This window comes from Micromys minutus (assembly GCF_963924665.1).
Source record: "Micromys minutus genome assembly, chromosome: 2".
NCBI classification, from domain to species: domain Eukaryota; kingdom Metazoa; phylum Chordata; class Mammalia; order Rodentia; family Muridae; genus Micromys; species Micromys minutus.
This window is the reverse complement of record NC_137971.1, coordinates 78,294,535-78,301,138: the sequence shown is the minus strand read 5'-3', so window position 1 is coordinate 78,301,138 and position 6,604 is coordinate 78,294,535. Positions and strand designations below refer to the sequence as shown.

General features: G+C 47.0%; 1 pseudogene across 1 annotated transcript; it reads left to right on the top strand.

Annotated features, from left to right (window-relative positions):
- The first annotated feature begins 2,876 nt into the window (after positions 1-2,876).
- LOC308417417 (protein FAM98A-like) lies at positions 2,877-3,985 on the top strand (annotated as a pseudogene). Its single transcript has one exon. The product of its transcript is annotated as a protein FAM98A-like (transcript).
- Positions 3,986-6,604: the final 2,619 nt, after the last annotated feature.

Sequence of the window (6,604 nt, the reverse complement as noted above, 5' to 3'; positions counted from 1 at the left end):
AAAAATCCACAAAATATAGATTCATAGTTCACCAGCAGTGACTCCCTTTCTTTTCCCAGAGCATGTATTTAGCCTGGGGCCCGTTGTTTTATTTTATACTTGGAAAGGTGGAGCATGTCAAGGAGGAAGGAGGGACCACATGGAGGTTGAAATCTCGGCTGCTAGTCAGCTAGCCGGCCTGCAAGTCAGGCTACTCACCTCTCCCTAGCTGTGAGACCCAGGGTGCATTTCTCTGTGGGCCTCAGCCTCCTCCTCAATGACTGGGGTCAGAACCAGTGCTTCATGGCGGGAAGCACTCTCCCTGATGGATGCATAGAGCAACTGTATTTATCCCATAGCCCTGTACCAGCCCCCAGGAGGTTCTCAGTAAATGCAACCACCACTCACTTTTTTATTCTCAAAGTATAAGGGCTGGAGATACAGCTCTGTGACAGAGCATGTCCCTAGGGGTGTAATGCCCTAGGTGGCACACACACACACACACACACACACACACACACACATACACACACACACACAGGAACTCACATGAACACACACATATATGTGCACACAGGCACACACTCATACATGAACTCACATGAACAAACACACACACACACACACACACACACACATATACACACACACACCAGACAAGTCCTTATCCATGTGAGTGACCCCACCAGTTGCTCACCCTGAATAGTTTTTCTTCTTTGTTCAAGGCCATGATTGAAATGACAGAGCCACCCTAGACACAAATTATTCATAAATTGGATGTACAGCTGGGGTTAGAATCCCATTAAACTCCCTCTTCTCCCTTTTCCAGACTCACTTGGACACGTTTAGGAGCAGAGTCTGGGGACCCCCAGTTCCTACCAAATTTCCAGAGGATGCTTATGGAAGCAGGCTCTACAAAGTCTAGCTTTCACCTTAGCATGCCAGGGCACCATCTCTGATTCGCTCCCGTACTTTCCCAATTAGAAAGATGTTGTCCGTCAGCCAGACTGTCTCTGAGTGATGCTCACTCATTGGCTGTCACAGCTCAGAGTAGGAGATGGCGTGGAGGTGGGGCATTCTCCTGATGAGCACCAACTCTGAAGACATTTGACTCACCCGTGCCGCTTGACCTCCTGCTGGTCCCTGCAACCTACCAGACTTCGCTTCATCTTGCATGCTGTCTGCTGGTGTCTCCATTAAAGATCTCGATTAGATGAGGAAGTCTGATGGTCTGGTCTTCAACAACCCCTGGAACCCCGACCCTGGCTCGAGACTGAGGCTGGTAACTACAGTCAGACAAATCCTCTCCACCTCATGATTCAGAAAGGGATAGCTAATGATTTAGTTTTCAAGAAGGAAAATCTGAGGGCGATGTAATAACAGCCTGTACACATGAAGGGGCATTTTCAGGGGGTGGGTGACCACCTGTTCATTCTCTCTTTCCCTCCTCGGCTAGGAAGAATGGAGATGGATTTAACTGCAGAGACATAAGAGAAATGCTGGGGTTGGCATAGACATGACCACACAGACGTGGCTTCTAGGGACAGCACATAAACTCTGCTTTCCTGGATTAATGACTAAAAACCAGCTTGGGATCTGCTGTGTGATTTTCTCTCAGAGGCAGGAAGAGGATTTGAGACTGGGAGTTACTTCCAGATGGGAATGGCACCAGTATGGTACTGTGGTTAGCTCTGCTTTTCTGTGCCCTGAGGACCACAGTAATTCTTATTTTCTCTTCTCTTCTCTTCTCTTCTCTTCTCTTCTCTTCTCTTCTCTTCTCTTCTCTTCTCTTCTCTTTTCTCCTCTTCTCTCCTCTCCTCTCCTCTCTTCTCCTCTCCTCTCCTCTCCTCTTCTCTCCCCTTTCCTCCCCTTCCCTTGCTCTCCCCTCTCCTACACTTCCCTTCCCTCCCCTCCCTTCCCCTTCCCTATCTTAACCCTCCACCACCTCCTCCTTCCTTCCTTCCTTCCTTCTTCCCTTCCTTCCTTCCTTCCATTTTTTTTTTCATGACAGGGTGTCTCTGTATAGCTCTCGCTGTCCTGAAACTTGTTCTGTAGATCAGGCTGGTCTCAAACTCAAAGATCTACCTGCCTCTGCCTCTCAAGTGCAGAGATTAAAGATGTGTGCTACCAGACCTGGCTATCATGGTGATTTGCAAGGTCCTGTTCTCTGGACATATATCTGAACAGCATCTGGATAATAAACAGCATCCTCACCAGGAATGCATAACCTTACCCTGCTGGATGAGATGCTCTGGGCACTGGAGCCACAGGTCTGTGCTTTCACTACACCTGTAGGAGGTTCTGATGCTGGCCCTAGCGTGAGGACTGCAGGGCCTCCTGCTTCATGATGCAGTTTTTACTTGGAATTTCCCATTCAGGAGATTGGGGGCAGTGTCTTCCATTTGATTCTGAATTTCTAGCAAGTTTTACTGGGCATATCCATTTTTTCCCCACACTGAGACACTATGCTATCACATCGCAGGGAAATCTCATGGAAACTGACATCTTGGAGTCGTTGGAAGATCTAGGTTACAGGGGCCCATTGTTGGATGATGGTGCACTGTTGCAGGCAGTCTCTGCTGGAGCTGCTTCCCCCAAGTTCACCAAACACTGTGCTTGGCTGGTGTCTGAATTAAGAGTCCTCTGTAAACTAGAAGAAAATGTGTAGGCAGCTTAAAGAGAGTGGGGTACTTGGGGAGATGAACTGTCCATATTCTCTGACATCTGGAGATGTAATCAAGCACCTTCTTGTTCAAAAGAACCGCCTCCTTTTTGCTCACATCCCTCATCTCAGAACTAGAAGTTGCCAGAAGGCTCTATGTGAATGCTCCTCAAAAAAACAAAAACAAAAACAAAACAAACAAACAAACAAAAACAAACCACAACAACAAACTCAAGAAGAAGGCAGTAGTGAGGTCTTTCAAGAGTTGAAAGGCATATGTGTTGCCCTAGGAATGTCCAAACCTCCAGCCAATATAACTATCTTCCAATTCTTCAGGGGGATTGAGAAAAAAAAAAATAAAGGAAACGTTAGCAAAAGTTCCACCCAATCATGTGGGAAAGCTGCTATTGAGGAAGCCGATGGGACCAACCCACTGGGAAAAGGTAGAAGCCATTAACCAAGCCGTAGCCAATAAATATGAAGTTCGGAAGAAGCTGCTAATCAAACGTTTGGATGTCACTGTCCAGTCCTTTGGCTGGTCTGACAGAGCTAAGAGTCAGACAGAAAAGTTAGCTAAGCTTTACCAGCCAGCGTTCAGTCTTGTCTCCTAAAGGTAATATTTCCGTGGCTCATCTTTTGGCTGCCAGACAAGACTCGTCAGAGATTCTAAGGACAAGCAGTGGGCCCATAAGGGAAAAGACTGCCCGTGCCATTAGTAAGATGCTGATGGACAGAGGTGGCAGACCTAATGAAATTAAACTCCGCCCCCAGAGATGTCACCGTGGCAGAAGAGACAAGATGGCTCCCAGCAGCAATCAAGAGGCCAAGGTAGAGGGAGAGGTGGTTATAAACATTCCTCATACGGAGGACGAAGAGGTCATGAACATGGGAGAGGGGACATGGTGGCTATGACCATGGTGGCCGAGGGGGAGGAAGAAGAAGTAAGCATCAAGGAGGCTGGACAGATGGAGGGAGTGGAGGCGGAGGTGGCTACCAGGATGGTGGTTCTTCAGATTCGGGCTTCCAGCCTGGTGGCTATCATGGCGGCCACAGCAGTGGCTACCAAGGTGGTGGTTTCCAAACATTTTCATATACAAGAAGTGGATACTAGGGTGGTATCAGCAGGACAATAGATACCAAGATAGTGGGCACCATGGCGAACGAGGCAGTGGTCATGGGGGAAAAGGTGGTCAAAGAGGTTAGGGAGAATGGGGGAGCCAGGGAGGAGGCTGGGGAGGAAGAGGGAGCCAGACATATCACCAAGGGGACCAGCTTGAACAGCACTTCCAGCACGGGGGCTATACTCACTCTGGATTTGGACTAGGGAAACATTATACTAGTTGAGGCTACAGAAACTCATATTTTGCTAGGGTTCGAGTAATAGACACTCAGTTTCAGAATCCTGAATCCAACATGTATTCTGAATGAATGTAAGACTGACCACAGGTGGCAGGCCTACTCATGCTTAGGATAACCATTTGCCAGTCTTTATTCTGTTCTTTCTCTTTTTATTACTAAACAGTTTTATAACACTGTTTATTTAAGAAACATATCTCTTCTTTCTATGAAAAACAAATCATAAAGGCAATTTAAGTTGCCTTTAATTGACCATTGGAATAGTCCACTTGGACCATACATGCTTTTTTGGAAGAAATTACTGGAATAAAATAGTTTTCACATTTTTAATATTCAAGTTTTAAAAATAAAGATTTGCCTAGACTATATATATATGTATGTATATATATAATATACTGCTGGGAAACCTTCTTCATATTAATAACCCATGTGTGTTTTTTGTAAACTATCTTCTGATGTCTATTTTTCGAGCATAGTTCTGCCCCTAATGGCATTTTATTCAGAGGGATTTTGTCACCTTTCTTTCTGATAGACCTGTTGGGTTGGTTCCTATTACATGAGCTCTTTTGCAAATAGCACATTGTGTAGCCTTATCTTGGTGGAATCCTGTACCATATGCTCCTCCAAGATTCATGAACATGGCCAAAATCCTTGAACCATAGTACCTGTAGGCACTTAGTCCAGTATGTCAACTCAAACAGACCTGCATCCATCCGAGACAAAAGTCCCTCCTTCAACCTTGTCCTTACTTGAAATTCGCTGGAAGAAATAGTGAGCAGACAGCTGTTTTATGCACTAGTTAATGCTGCTGGCTCAGCAAATACAAGTTAACTTGCTGGGCAAGAGATCTTTCTTGTAATGGAAGGGCACTACGAAGTGAGATCGAGTCCTGCTTGGTGCGGGTGACCCTTCATTGTTGCTGCAGGAGACAGAAGCCTGGCTGGGTCACTCTCCGCAACTACCCCGAAATCACTCAGTGCTTCTGCATTGAGTCCATGTTTGTGTCCATGTACATACTGTCAAGCTGTGAAAGAAAGTGTTTGGAGGTGTTTTGTGTGAGAGGTGAGCAATGAACATTCAAAAAAATAATAAAAGAAGATGCCAGTGGCCAATGGCTGGACAGGGGGCAGGACACTGAGAGTCGGGCAGGTGGAACGCAGGTGAAATGGGAACCACCCGGACTGGGGAAAAAGAAGGGAATACAGTAGCAGCAGGAGATAAACCCAGTCAGTTATGTGAGTTTTGGGGTAAGTGGCCATAGGCCACTTCCCTGATTGGGCCATGGGTAGCAGGGAAAGATTTAGGAATGTCCAGCATTTTAGTTTCGCCAATGCATTTTAAAATTAAGTGGTGTGTGTGTGTGTGTGTGTGTGTGTGTGTGTGTGTGTGTGGTGTGTTTTCCATTAGTGCATCTAAGATAGTTCCTGCACAGTTCCAAGTATGCATCTCGCCGGGAGCACAAATCGGCACAGTCAAAAACACTGCGACAGGGTGTGCTCTTGGAGGGAGCAATGCTCTTCCTTTTCTCCTTGTTCTTCTTTCTTCCTCCCTGGCTTTGAAGCGAATGGGTTTGTTCTGCCATACTGAAGTGCTACCTTACCTCAACCCAGAGGAACCGAGCCAGGCAGCTGAACATAAGCCCCCTTCCTTTCTATGTTGGTTAGCTTAGGGGTCTCCTGCGGTGATAGGAACCTGTGCAGATACCAATGCTGCTGGCTCATGGGCCTGTCTGAATATCAAGGATCTAGAAAAGGGTCCCTTCCGGATATGAATGTGTTCTCACTCGTAACCCCTCCCACAGAAAGGATGAGAAAGGCCAGGAGGCAGATGGATCCTGCCCCTAGACGGGTAGAACACAGAATGTAGAGTGTGGATCAGAGAGACCCGGGTTCAGATGGGGAGTGGGTCCACACAGGCCAGTTTGGGGACCCTTAGTTTCTTCAAACGTTCTTGACATGTGCACAGCAGCTTAAAGGGCCAGGTGAATGAAAGAGTCGGAAGCCCTGGGCAACTTGTTAGTATGTGGCATGTATGTGACATATAATATACCTGCTTCTAAGTGATCAGCTCCTATTTATTAGATGGGAAGAAGAGGACCATCAGACAGGTATGGCAAGAAATCCTCTCCTTGAGTGAGTGCTTGCTGTCTTCTAGAACCTCATATGGAGCAGGAAGCACTGGGTAGCTTCTTAAATCCCCCTCTTTCCCCTCATGTGTGTGTGTGTGCTTGCTCATGTGGCTATGTGTGGTGGCCAGAGACTGGCATTGGAGTGTCTTCCTCTAATTCCTTCCTCATTGTGAGGCAGGGTCTCTTATGGGCCTTAGAGTTAGCTCATCAGTTCAGCTAGGCTGGATGCCCAGCAAGCCCCAGGGATCTGCCTATCTTCATCCCCAAGGACTAAGGGCACACCACCATGACCAGCTTTCTTCGTAGGTACCAGAGAAGCAGGTCCTCATGCTTGTGCACCAGACACATAACCCATGGAGCCATTCCTCAACCCCCAGACCTACCTCTTTTTCACAGAAGTCAAGTCACGACTGCATTGCTGACACCTATATACTTGATGTGTGCTCCTGAGTGTCAGACGGAGCCAGCTCAGAACACCC